Source organism: Magnolia sinica, chromosome 4 (assembly GCF_029962835.1).
Source record: "Magnolia sinica isolate HGM2019 chromosome 4, MsV1, whole genome shotgun sequence".
In the NCBI taxonomy this organism is placed as follows: Eukaryota; Viridiplantae; Streptophyta; class Magnoliopsida; order Magnoliales; family Magnoliaceae; genus Magnolia; species Magnolia sinica.
The window spans coordinates 21195310-21210369 of record NC_080576.1 but is presented as its reverse complement, the minus strand read 5'-3'; positions in this window follow the sequence as shown (position 1 = coordinate 21210369).

Here is a 15060-nt window from a genome sequence, read left to right as displayed (position 1 = left end):
CCCAACTCAGTGACCGCAACAGCCTAAGATCATCGCCATCGGACTTTCGACGCGCGGTCTAGGTCCGATCCAGATCTTCCAAAAATTCCCCAGAACAACTGGATTTAGCGATGGATCCCAGATTTCAGAGTAACGTAGCGCTCACTAATCTACACGTTTAGAGCCATGCAGATACAATTTAAAGTGATTGATGCGAATTTCACAAGCAATCAAGTAGAGCGCTAATTACCCCAAAAATAACTACTTAAGGAAAGATTAGCACAAAAATTCCAAGGTCGTTACAGACTTCGAGTCCCATCTTCATCCAATTGGAAGATATAACCTGAAAATCAATTCTTAACTTTATTTAATCTAGTTTTCAAGAGATTAAACGGGTGTAAATTAGAATGGATTTCATCACAAAACCATGCCCATGAGACAAAGCAAACAACAGAATTAAACCAATTCACAGCCAATCTGAGTGATGTATGAATGTTAGGAAGAGTTCCGTCATCCAACCATACCCAGGAGACGATGGTGAACAACAGGGTTCCTAAATTCATAAACCCTATAATGCTAAGAACATGCTCAAAACTATCGCAGATCTATTGTAATTTCAATCACAACAGACCATTAAAAACTGAAAGCATTCCTATTAAACAAACTAAATCAACATTAATTTAGTCTAACATGAATCAACGTCATAATATGAATCAAAACCATAGAATCGTTCTCATCATATCACAAGCTTCTCCTCTTAGCCCTAGCTAAGAGGTTTAGCGTACCACGGTTAGGCTATCCTCAAATTAAACAAATAAAAAAATTAAAGACAGAAAATAAAACTAAGAACAAGAAAAAAACTCTCTCAGGAATTGTGCTTCACGTCCCGCTTCACGTCCAGCCTAAGCCAAGCTCCCCCTCTCTCACGTTTTCTCTCTCTTTCTTATAGGCAATGTACGGAAGGTAGTCTAGATGCGTTAGTGCGTAAGTCAGATAGGAGAACAAGGAGTTACACACTCCTCTTTCGCAGCAACAGCGAGAGCGGATCCGGTTTGCACATGCCCTGTTTATGCAGGAAGTTCTTGCGCTGGACCCTTGTTTGGCGCAGATTGGCCAACCGATTTGAAGATCTGATCCGTTCGGCATCCTTGGCGACGGTCAGTTGGTCCTCGGGAAAAGTTTGAACGGTCTAGATGGATGGTCCGATCATCCCCATGATCACAGAACGGCTGCAACGTGCGTTCTCTCCAAATCCCGCGTAACTGATGTGTAACTTGGCTTACGCTGATGCTTGGTGGGGCCCATTATTGATGTCTACGGAGGAATCCACTCCGTTCATTAGATGCGTGACGAAAAAACGGTCGGAGATGGACGGTTTTTAATGTTCGTTGACGCCGCCCGCTATACCAAATCTTCTCACCGTCTGTCCTACGTTTGGACTGTTGAGATCCAATCTTTGATCTTCTTTTGAAACTCCGCCACCTAGGACTGAGTGAGAGGGGCCGTGCAAGTCTTATGGACGGTTCAGATTGGTCCGTCGAATCATGGTGGTGGCCCACAAGAAAGGGCCGCAAGCTATGTTACGAGCATTCACAGCGGCGGGAGAGAAGGATTCAAATCCTTTTTAGAAAGAATCGGTCAAAGCTCTGTTGACCGATTCCTCTGATTTGATGCTCATCCAATGCACGTGTGCTGTGCACAAGCACCATGTAAGGTGGGTCCCACCTTGAGGTATATGAGATATCTGCTCCGACCATCTGTTATGCCATCTAATTTAAACGGTTGAGACCAGAATTGAAGCATGTCCAGATATCAGGTGGGCCCCAGATCGGTGATTTGTGGGTTGATTTGACCGTTGGGATGTTTCTACAAGGATCCAATGGTTGAATTTTGATGTGTACGGTTAATTTATGGTCCTCAGTCCATGTATGAATTTTCGAGCCGAATGGATAGTGGAAACCTTGTGATTTTGTATTCTGGCTGACTTTCAGGCCACTTGAGCTTCAATTTCTCAATTTCCTTGGATCTCTAGCATGCAAATCCGTCGATCTTGGTCCTCTGGAGTCCGTCCCTTGCCTTGGTGACTTTTGAGCGTTAATTTCTCCCTTGCCTTGGTGACTTCTGAGCATTAATTTCATACTTTTAGCACCTTGTTTCAGTTCAAGCTCCTAAACACACCTTGCAGCATAAACACAATTAAATTGGGTCGTTAAACAGTACCATGTTCATAAATCTAGGCAATAACTAGGGTCTAATATGCAATATTTGACCCTCAACAGTAAGCACACATATCGCTAAAGTATGCCCAGGAAGGTTTCACCCTGACCAAAGGGTCATCTGCATGTATGAGATCTAATCCTTATTACATGTCCATATACACACCCATATATGAGATCTAATCTCCAATATTTTAATAAGACACTCATGTACACACACCCTGTATGATAATACAATCATAAAATAGATCCATATAGAACGAAGTGATATGGAAAAATAATAATCACAAATATGTAAAAAAAAAAAAAGCAATTCGATAAGGGGTGATCACAACATACTTGTAATTCTGATGATAACAAGAAGGATATTCAAAGTGTCTTCCAAACTGAAAATATAAATGAAAATATTTTAGTACGTGGTGGAAAACACTAGGAATGGAGTATTTCAAAACATATAACTAATTTTGTTCATCCATACCATCCATTTGTTAAATAATCAAATGGATGGTTGGCCACCATGGATTACATATGACCCTGCACGCGGTTAAGATCATTAGCAAGACATTGAAAATGGAACTTGGTCTATACACATTTGATTGAGTCTTCCCCAAATGAAGTTCAAACACACATGAACGCCCACCATGGTTTACAGATACCATCTCGCCATTATCGTTGGGTGGGAGAGATACTGTGGCGAGAGGAAGGAAAGAGAAACCCATTACAAAAGACATACAACACATACCTTAGCCTAGGATGGGCCCAAAATGCACTTTTGCCTCCATTTCCAAGCCCCCTTTATACACGTCTAACTCCTTCCATACTTGACTACAATGGAGGAAGCGAGATGTATCGTCAACATCAACTCCCATTGACGATATGGTTGTAAAACGTATCGAACCGTGCGTCCTATAGGACATCTAGAACCCGAAGGTAGCCCTGCTCTTCTTTGTCCGTGAGAAGAGAGAAACAGTTCTTTCTGTATTCGGCCGTCCTACCGAATGGTTCTGAATCTCCTTCGAATATAGATGCGGATTTCCCGTGAACCACTTTCGTACAAACTTCATGCGACATGAAGTTAAGTGGGACCCACCGTGATGAATACAGGAAATCCACCACGCCCAATAGGTTTGCAATATCATTTTAGGTGATGAGCCCAAAAATTATCTAAATCCAAAACTTATGTGAGCCGTGCATCAGATAAACATGTGTAGGTAAATTCCTACTATTGAAACCTTCCTGGGTCCACTGTGTTTTTATATACCATCTATACCATTCACAAAGTAAATTCTATACACATATTGGTAAAAACTTATAGGTTATCATGTTTCAAATCTTGTGTGGCCCCACGTATGTCTTAATAGTGGACATTCAATCATCCGTCGTGTGGCCCATATGAAATTTAGATTTTCGTAATTTCTGGTTCCATGTCCTAACATATTGTTGAAAAACTGATGACCGTGCTGGATTTCCCATAAACATCACAGTGGGCCCAGCTAGCTCTCATTCGCACGATGATCCTGCGAAAGGCTTTCACAGGAAACCCACGTGAAATCAAATTGCGTACTGAGTTACTCGGTACGCTCTTATCGTACTGAGTACACTCAGTTGGGCACACCGTGAATCTATTTGTCTTATCCACTCCATCCATCCATTTTTCTAGATCATTTTAGTGGTTGAGACCAAATATGAGGTATATATAAATCTCAAGTGGACCATACCATAAGAAGATATGGGAATAATGATTTCCACCGTTGAAACCTTTCTATGGCCTACAGTTATGTTTATTTTTCATCAAACCTGTTCATAATATCACAAAGACATGGATTAAGTGAAAACACAAATATCAAATTGATACAAAACTTCTGTGGTCCCCAAGAAATTTTCAATGGTAGATGTTTAATTCACACTGTTTCCGATGGTGTGGTCCATTTGAGCTTTGGATATGTTTCAGTTTTAGGCTAACGATCTAAACTTATCTTCTAAATTATATGGACGGAGTAGATGTAATCACATACAGCATAGGGGGCCCACAATCAAGCGTCATACCCAAGTCGCTTGATTCATGTGGATGTCACTCAATTGGGGAAGTGGAAGCGAGTTACATCAAACTCATGTGAGAAGATAATATCGGACATAGATTCACGTTGCTGCGGCCCCTTGTGATTTAAGTAAAAAATGTCATGCCCCGAACTCGAAAACCGGGCTCACAAAATTTCCGATCGCAGAATCCGGCGCCGACAGCCTCCGTAAAACTCCATTCTCGGCTCCAAGCACCCATTTACCAGGTTCCGATCCTGGGATATTACAAGGAAGATTTATAATCATCAGTCTGATTCATAACGAGCATAACCAAAAGCATAACCCACGAACAATAACCACAAGAACACCATCACAAAATCCACTATGATCAAAAACTTTTGAATACAGTGCGTATGAAAGGAAAACACAATGTAACAAAAGTAACAAAACTCCAGAAGCTCGGCTACACGCTCCAACTACGGCGAGACTATGGCTGTGACTGCGTCCTGGCGTCACCTGCACGCATCAATCGTGCATAAGCTTATAAAAAGCTTAGAGGGTGGTGTAAGTGTGTGTACAATATAAGCGTGCTCAGAATGCAAAGTCAGAGTAGTGTGAAATCATGGCGATGAGTACATGAATGCAATCAACCATACCAAGGCTATGCGGTACAAGATATGAATGCTATCGGCTATAATACGGCCATGCGATGCGAGTGCAACTCAAGCATGCCAATCCTCATCATATATCAGTATAGTTCTCATTCTGGATAATCACCGGGGTTTAGTACACTCCAAGTGGCACTGCCACTCTCCTAGCCGCACAGTCCAAGTGAGCGTAAGAAACCTCACTATTTGCCTAACCAATAGTCTGTCAATGCCTATTCGTCATGTCGATAACGGACCTATTCACGAGCTGATCAAACTCAGCCTAGTATTGCCCCCTACTCTCGGGCGAGTAAGGCCACACCCCTTTCCAACCAACCACGACACAGTGTGAGACGCAGCCTCCTGGTATTCGGCCCTCATGCGCTCATATATCCATTCGGTCTCGACGTTGGAGTCGTCCTCTGGTACCATCGGGTTTAGAAATTTTCACTCAGGGACATCTATGGCACCCCGATGCTTAGTAACAATATTTTCGGTATCCAATCCAGCCACCCACGATGTGTCTGTGGAGGCTTTGGCCCTGATGTCGCTAGGGCATACAATGATCACAATCACACAAATGCAAGTGCATGAATCATACCATCAGACATACAACAATCCTGCACGTACCACGCGCTCATGTAGGGTAACTCCGCCTATCAAGGAGTCCATAAACCATCTACCCGAAGACATGTGCAATGATCAGTCAATCCTCACATCAGGCATACATATGATGCGTATGATCATAGATCATGAATCTATACTAAACATGTTATGTGGTGATGGGCTCTGATCAAAACGAAGATGGGCCTAGACGGCTTACACATTACAGATATGGGCCTATTAATGGGCCCTAGAGAGAGTGATAATGCGAACATTTAACTAACATCATCCTTACAATGTGGACATCAAACCATCATTGCTCCCAAGGTATAACCCTGTAACAACCCGTCCAACTAGTACAGTGTCCTGGGGCGTCCACGTAGGATTTTCCACAGGACCGATCGTTTAAAATATATGCGGTGGGGGTACCATAAGCTAATCAACCTAGGATTAGCCCATTGGAATAAACCAGACAGGCCATGACAAGACCAAGTGCGGGCCGCCAAGCCGGATGACCATTTACACTGAGCAACAGCCCGTACGGGTTATACCGCGACGCGGGAAGGTCAGAAAAATCTAAAATTTTAGAAAACCATAGAGCTCACTAGGCTTGTGGACCATCACGGACTATGGACCCAGCGGACACCCAGAAGTGGGATCTGGCACTGACTAAATGCACCCCACCCATGCCGGGACCGAAATCTGGCGCTTGTAAATGAAACCGAGATACCAGGCTATCCAACCATCGGATCTCTTCCATATTTATGGTGGAGGTCTAATGGATTTTCCTACACCCGTCCACCAATTTTGGGACCCGATCGTGGAATGGTGATCGTCAATCACAAATCAGACCCGTACGACCAAACCCCAAATCCGATCATCCCCAAATTTTGCATGGCCCTTCATCGGGCCATGAAGCATCTATCATAGGAATTTCATGGCCAGAGGGCCACCAGAACCACTCCAATCACCAGAATGGAACCCACAGGGCTGTTTAAAGATCAGAACCGTTGACTCAAACCCCATAATCGTCCATCCGTTTGTTCCTAAATTTTACACAGGCCCTAATCGGGCCATAGGGTACCTACCCACCAAATTTAGTGGCCAAAAGAGTGTTAGGGCCACTCCAACTCTAAAAATGAGACCTAGTAGGCTATTTCGAGAATTTGGGAAAACTCAATGCCAAAGGGCCCAAGTCTAGGGAATAAACCCTTACTCTCATAACTCTCTCTCTCTCATTTCCTACAACCACCAAGAGAGAAGGAGAGTGAAGGAGAGTAAAGAGGAGAAAGAGAGAAGGAGGTAGATTCAAGGTGGACCCTAGATCGAAGTGGGGCCCAAGAGAGTCAACCCTTCCGACTCCCTACCTCTCTTACAAGGAGAAACTCTCCTCCTTGACTTCAACAACCGTCCGTGGGTTGCCTAGGTAAGTTTTTCACCCATTCTTTTAGAAATCCATGTAGTAAGATGGGATTGGCTTGGAATTCTAACATGCAAGAGCTTGTTTTAGGAATTCCGACCGATCGACCCGAAAGCCCTCTTTCCTAGGGCATTTTTCAAATCTCCAACGAACCATAGGTGTGGACTATTACTCTTAGGTGACCTAGCACCAATTTTAATACGAGATTAATGATTTTGATTGCTTGGATGTTATTTTTGAAAGCCTAAGAAATCCTAGGAATTGTGTGTTGGTTGAAATGGTATGGATTTATATGTTTGACTTTCTCTCTCATGATGTCGTTTATGTTTCTCACATGATTTGATGTATGGATGATCATATGCTCATGCCATGTTGATTTTTATACGTTGTTGCTTCATATTACGTATGATGTCATTACTCTTGTGTATAGGATTTCTCAACATGGAGGAAGTGTTAATTTCCTCACTAACCCACACCACACACATACACTTTATTTATAATATTAATGGTTTGCTTGTAAAAAAATTTGAATTGTATGTTGAGCAACATGAGATCAAGGTGTTGAATATGCTTGATGCGGCATTGGTTGTTGGCATGCTATGAGTCACTATCCCTACCCATGGGTTGGTCAGGAACTTGAGGAGAGACGGCAGTCCCATCGGTAGGACTACGCTATGATTGGACTTGTGGGCTTGGGCGGGTGTGATCGGGTGGCTGTAGTTCGACTACATGGGACCCTCCTGCCCGATGTCACACGCCTCACGCTCGCCTGACTCGAGAGGACTAGCCTACTGTCTGACCAACCTTGATTGTTAATCCTGCTTGTTCACACTTGTATGGAACCTGGGATACCCTACAACCGTTATAGCTCATCAATAACCCACTTGAAATTGGTCCACAGCCTCGTGAGCCAAGCATGGTGGAATGGGACACTGTATCCGAGCTGTCGGCCTATGCTGGGGTATCGCGCCTCCCTGTAGTGACCGCGAGCAATCCCTTTCTCACGGTACTCCTCATGTGCTTGAAGTCAGGGATGAGGAACCCAACGGGATCACGGACCGCAGGGTCATGGCCTCACGCATTGGGGGGTCTTGGCCTCGCAACCCGTTTAGGGCATTGATACATGGGGTGTACCAGATTTTCAAATCTGCTGGATGAATGGACCTAACTAATCACACGGCTAACACGATCGCATTGCATCGCACTAGTTAGGGTGGCGACTCGGCAATCGAGGTCGCACTGAGGGAGTGTTGTCATTGGCGATTGTTAGATGGTGTCGCACGAGGGAGCGTTGTGGTGAGGGCATGCATCATGTCATGCTGCATTCATGCGTATTAATAAGATTACTTAGACGTATATGATTGTCTACTTTTCATTAAGACCGTATTATAGTTGATGCCTGTGATAACTTGAGACTAATAGTACCCACTGAGTTGATCACTCACTCCCACTCTAGGATGGTGTTTTAAAATACCAACCAGACCCATTCATAGATGCAGGTGGCTCGGGACTGAAGGAGCCTGGCGAGTCAAGCCTGGACGAGGAGGATGAGCTATTGTACTTCCAACTGATGGAGGGTTCTTCGCCAGCTTGATTGGCGGGATTGGGTCATGGAGCAGGAGGCTCAGTCCTATTCTTTTGTATTTGTTATTCTTTTGAGATATTGTTGAGTAGCGTCTTATGCGCCCCTTTTGTACTTTTGGGCATATATATGAATGTATGTATGTTTTTTACTCATTTCAGTAGACTGGTGGTTATGTTCCATGCTCCAAGAACTTCCAAGCTGCGCAACTAAACCTGACTAAATGCATTAATGAAATCGGTTAAAAGTGGCTCTCGGGAACTCGAGAGTCGAGCGTAAGTGCGACTCCCCCGATTTTCAGGGTGTTACAAGCCCGCTATAAGATCAATACATATACCATGGAGGAATCACACTACAATGGGCCTTCAATACTTCCTATTGGGCCTTGACCTATGGGCCTCTAGTACATCAAATGGGCCTCATACATGGGTCTCGTGTATATATATATATATATATATATATATATATATATATATATATATATATCAAGGTGGGCCTCAACGACGGGCCACAAATGCATCAAGATGGGCCTAGTCACATGGGCCTTGCATACATCACAATGGACCTCATAACATGGGTCATAATTAAGGTAAGTGGGCCACATCTTATGGACCACGCCCAAATTTAAGTGGTGATAATGATTCCCACCATTAAAATCCCCAAGGCCTGCCATAACATTTATTTCCCATTCATTCTGATCGTAAGGTCCCAAGGGACTTCAATGGTGGCCGTTCAATTCTCACCGTGCATCGTGGTCCACATGATAAATAGATCTGTCTTATTTTTGTCTCAAGTCTTAAAAATGATCCTTTGAAAATGATTGGACAGTTTGGGTGCAACACATGCATCATGGCGGATTCCATATACGAAGGATGGACGGCAAAGATGAGGTACATACCTCATGGTGGGGCCCACACTATGGAAGGTGTGGATTATAACACATACATCAATGGGTCCCATGTGGGGCCCACCTTAACGTTTATTTTCCACCCAGCCTGGGCCCACTGTAATGTTTATTTTCCATCCAAAATGGGCCCACTGTAATGTTTATTTTCCATCCAAAATGGGCCCACTGTAGTATTTATTTTCCATCCAATCTGTTCATATGGTCACGTGGACCTGGGCCCACCGTGATATGTATTTGCCATCTAACGTATACATGGGGCCACCGTGATATTTATCTGACGTCCAACCTATTTAAAAGGTCACGTGGACCTAGGAAAAATGCGGGGCCCACTGGGATGTTTATTTGCCACCTAAACTATTCATAGGGTCACGGTTAGGGGCCCACTCGCCAATCCAGTCCACCCATTATGTGTGTCCCACTTAACTGAGGGTTCAGACCAAGTTTCAACCACATCCAAATTTCAGGTAGGCCCCACCAAGTGTTTTTATATGTTTAGGCATGTCTTCACATGATTTAAAATGGTGTGGCCCACCTGAGTTCCGTATATAGCTGATTTTTGGGGCGGCCTCCTAGTTTGAGGGGACCCATCAAATGCATGGTGTGGATGTTCGAAACGCATCACAATGGGGCCCACAACTAGGGCCGTGAGGGCCTGCCAGGTAGTCCGCCCGCCCACTGACAACGGCAGTAGTAGGTGCTACTGCCCCTTTTCTTTTGTTTTTTTTTAAAAACCATTAATCGAATGGTTTTTGATAGGTGGGGCTCACCTCAGACAAATCCATCCTAGCCATTGGTCCTTGTGGCTCGATACAATCCCAACCAGTCCAATATTGGGTGGTTTTTGATGTACAGGAGCATTAGGGAGTAAATCAAAGGTGGGAACACTGTTTCCTATACCATGGCCCGCCAGGAAATCAGATCAACCTCATTTTTCGGTTCAACACCTAAAATGATCTGAGGAAGAGGATGGATGGCTTGGATTATATACATATATCAAGGTGGGGCCTACATGAGCAGCCCACCTTAAAAGCAATTTTTTTTGTTAGTACACACCCATATCAGTACATGCACTCCACGTTAACTACCCCTGCCTCACGTCCAGTGTCCAGAGACGTTCGACGGCTGGGATAGACACAACATCATGGTGAGTCCCACATGTACGTGGCCCACCTACACCTATATACATAATATATATATATATATATCTTATATTATATATACATAATATATATTATATTATATATCATATATATATTATATAAAATATAACATATAACAAGAAGGGCATTGGGTCCATTTTAACAGTGGATGGTGTGGATCATCACCTACAATAAGGTGGGCCACACCGTCTGATATTGATAAACAGAGTAGATATCACACATTTTGGTGGGATCCACACCATCACAATGGAAAGAGAGAGAGAGAAAGAGAGAGAAAGAAAGAAACAAGAGGGATGCTGATGGAGAGGAGGGACCCCGCCACTATGGGCCCTCCATTGATACAACACATACATTAAGTGGGTCCCACAACAAGTGGATCCTAAATTTTGAAATTAACAGTGGATCACCCACCTCTAGGCCTCCTCCTTGCTCCCTTAGCCTTCTATGCTCCTTGCCTTGCCTTTTGATGGTGGTTGATGAAAGATGAATGGTTGAGATGGGAGATGAGAGGGTAGGGAAAGTGGGCCACACTTGGCATTTGGGAGGGAGAGAGCTTGGACGTGTGAGAGTGTTGTTGCTTGGGAGAGAGTTTTTAAGAAATAAGGGGAAATGGAGAATTAATGGATGAAGGGATGGATGGAGTGGTGGTTGTAAGGAGAGGTATGGGTTAGGTTGAAATTTTGGTTAAAGAGGAATTGTGAGGGGAGATAGAGAGTTGACTTATGGAAAAGGAGGGATGGGTGTTGTACTTGAGGTATGGTTGTACTTGACATTAATTGATTGATTGATTGATGGGACATATCATAGAGATTCCTTCGAAATTCACAACGCGCGGCATTTTCTTCCAAAAGAACGCTAGCCCACATCTCCTGGCCTGGGCATCGGTTCAGTACACGAGTAGCGGCATTGGACCCGCGGTGACGCCGCGGTCGCCAAGGTATAGGTTTCGGTTCGAGCCGACTTCGGTAAGCTGGACTTGGCTTAGGATTGCGCGCAATCGACGGATATGGTGCAAATGTTGCCGGAATTTGACCGAAAGGACCGCGAAAGCCAACGGAACGGTACAGACTAGGACACGGGTCTTATAAAAAATATCCACGCCGTTCATCTATTTCCAATTTATTTTTTTACGGCATGATCCCAAAAAATGAGGCAGGTCACAGATCCATTGGACCACACCAGAGGATGCAGTGGTTCATTCCCGGTAGTGGTCCATTCCACTTCCTACTCAACTTCTTTTTCCAGTAGATGCCTTGAAATGACCCGAACATCATTTTGGATGGCATGGATTCCACCATTATCATCATGGTAAGACCCACGGAGCCGGGCCTTTTCACTCACCACCGTAGGATGCAAACCACCCATGCCTTTGGATAAATAATTGTAGGATTCTCTCAATCCATGAAGGATTGCCAAATCCTTCCCCTTGACCCACGATATGGGCGGGAGACCCAAAGAACATTATCCCGGTTTGAAAATTCATCTCCAAACATGACTGTACAGTGGATTAGATGGGACGACGAATGCAATCCCATCTAATCCCACTTAATGTAGGTGGCCAAACGGGCCCTTAGTATCTTATAATGGACATAATGATAGGGGTGCACATCGAACCGTCGGAACCGTGGAACCGTTGGATTGGTCTGGTTTGGTCTGGTTCTAGACAGCACCAGTTCCGGTTCCGGTTCCAAAAATTCAAGAACCTTTGGATACGGATCGGTTCCGGTTTAAGCCCCTGTAAAACCGAACCGAACCGTTGATCCGAACCGTGACCCGAACCGTAGATCCGAACCTTTACTTTAAAAAACATAAAAAATAAAAAACCCTAAATATCTAATCTCTCTGCTCTCTAGCCCGACTATTGCCGCCCCTGCTTGCCCTTTCTCTCGCCGATTGCACCCCTACCCCTGCCCCTGCCTCTGTCCTTTCTTCATCATGTTCTCTCTTTGTAAAGATCAAAACAGGTAAGCTTGAATAATTAGATTTGTACTGTTCCATTTAATATAGCCAAAATGACCCAAAAGGGCCCTGTTACTTTTGCAACATGAGAAGATCCCCTAATTTGTGATTTTCATTGTTTAAGGTCCTACATGAAATGTGCAGGATTGCAGTCTGGGGCTTGGTTGTTGTAGCAAATAGATAAGAATCACCTCTATTTTGGTCATTTATTCTCCTTGGTTTATACCGTACATGTGACATATGTACGATGATATGTAATGTTCATTCATCAGATATAACCATGAAGGTGTAACAAAAGACCAATATCAAAGTGATGGGACAATCATATCCTTGTGTTGTAATAAAATTCTTCCACAAGTGTTTACGCCGACATTAGAACCGTGGAACCGATCCGGAACTGAACCGTTTTTCACGGTCTAACGGTCCAGTTCCGGTTCCATAATTTGTAGAACCATTAAGAACGGTTCGGTTTCGGTTTCACCCCAGAACCGGACCGAACAGACCCGTGTGCACCCCTACATAATGATCATATTCACTTCTAGTAAATTGCTAACCCATAATAAAAATATCAAACCTTTTGTACCATAATCTAGGTGACTGTTTTAGGCTGTATAATGGCCTCCTTAATCCACAAATTTTATTCTTTAACCCCTTTACTTTGAACCACTCTTACTGCTTGATGTAAATTTGCTTACAACCGATTATTTTACACTCCAGTGGAAGCTCCACCAGCTCCATATCTCATTCTTATGCAAAAATTCAACTAGTTATGCATGGTCGTCATCCACTTATCAGTATTTGGGTCATTCAGTGCTTCTTGGAGGGTAAACGGATCCCCTTCATCCAAAATGAAGGTGAATGTAATATTCAAGTCATCTCTGTATTTGATTGGTAATTTGCGACCTCTTAACGGATTCCTTCTGGGAGGTGGTTGCTCCATCTGCTCATGTACTTTTACCTATGGCTCAGGCTTTGCATGTATATCAACTTTTTCAATCTTCACATCAATGACTACTAATTTCTCCAGTTCATTGTATTCATCCTTGTAGAACAAGAAATCTTCATCAAAATTGACATCTCAACTAATTATGATTTTTCTAGTGACCCGGTTATACAACATGTATTCCTTCACTCCATCACTATCGCCTACAAAAGTACACTTCTTTGCCCTTTAATTGAGCTTACATTTCTCAACTGATGGTACATGAGAGTAAGCATCGCAACCAAAAACCCACAACTATGATTAGTCAACATCATGACCACTCCATATCTCTTCTGGAATCTTACAGTCTATCAGTGTAGACGAGGATCGATTTACCAAATAATAAGTCATGTTAACGGACTTAATACATAACTCATTGTCCAATCCAGCATTGCTTAATATGCTTCGGGCTCTTTCTAAGAGAGTTTCATTCATTCTACCACACTATTCTACTCTGGTGTGTGCTTCACTGTATTATGTCTCAACCATTCAATTCCACACTTTAAATGTGGCAAACACATCAGATTTATTTTCAAAAAATAAATACATACTTTCATAAAGTAGTCATCTATGAATGAGACAAAAAACAATGACCCCCAGCAGAAACAATGGGCGATGAGCCCTATAAGTCTGAATGTACATACTCTACTACACCCTTATAAACATGATCATTTCCAATCTCGAAAGTTAATGATGATTGTTTACCATATATATAATGCTCGCATATATTAAAATCAACACTTTCAAATACAAGAATCAAAGCTCATGTGGCTCAGACGTGCATGCCACGAATGTGTCAATGTAGACTCCACAACAGACGTTGCAGCTCCACCCGATACTGTATTCTCGATCAACTTGTAAAGGTTGCTGCTCCACTGTGCTTTCATTACTATGAGTGTCATTCAGAAACTTTAAAGACTTTATCAAAACCTATGAATTTGTACCCCAAGTGTCTCTAATGACCCACGAGAGATCATGTTCTTCCTGAGGTCTGAAACGTGTTTCAACTTTGTTAGGATAAGCTTTACCCCATCAAACATCTTAAGGCGCACTGAACTAACACCAACAATTTTACAAGTAAAATTATTGCCCATAAACACATGTCCACCATCTCACTCGTTGTTATACTAATGAACCAATCTCACTGAAAAGCCATGTGATATGAGGGCTCTGTATTCAAAACTCACTCGTTGCTGAGATACTCGGATTTTAATGCGGTTAGAACATCACCACCATCGGCTTCCTCATTGGATTCTACTATGTTAGCTTCCTTCGGCATATTATCATATTTCTCTCCCTTTTGTGTCTTAGGATTCCAATAATCCTTCTTTATGTGCCCTGTCATTCCACAATTCCAGCACTTCATCTTATCATTCCCTTTCGATTTACAGTTAGACTGAAAATTCCCCTTCATCCCATTAAAAATTCATTTCCCTAACAATCAGCGCATTTGTAGAAGTACTATTACCACTATCTTTCCTTCTCAACTACTTCTCATGAAGGGCTAAGATAGTAGTTTTAACATCGATGGTATCGCTACCATCAATCAAAGTGTCTACAAGATTTCATAAGACGGCGGATGCGAA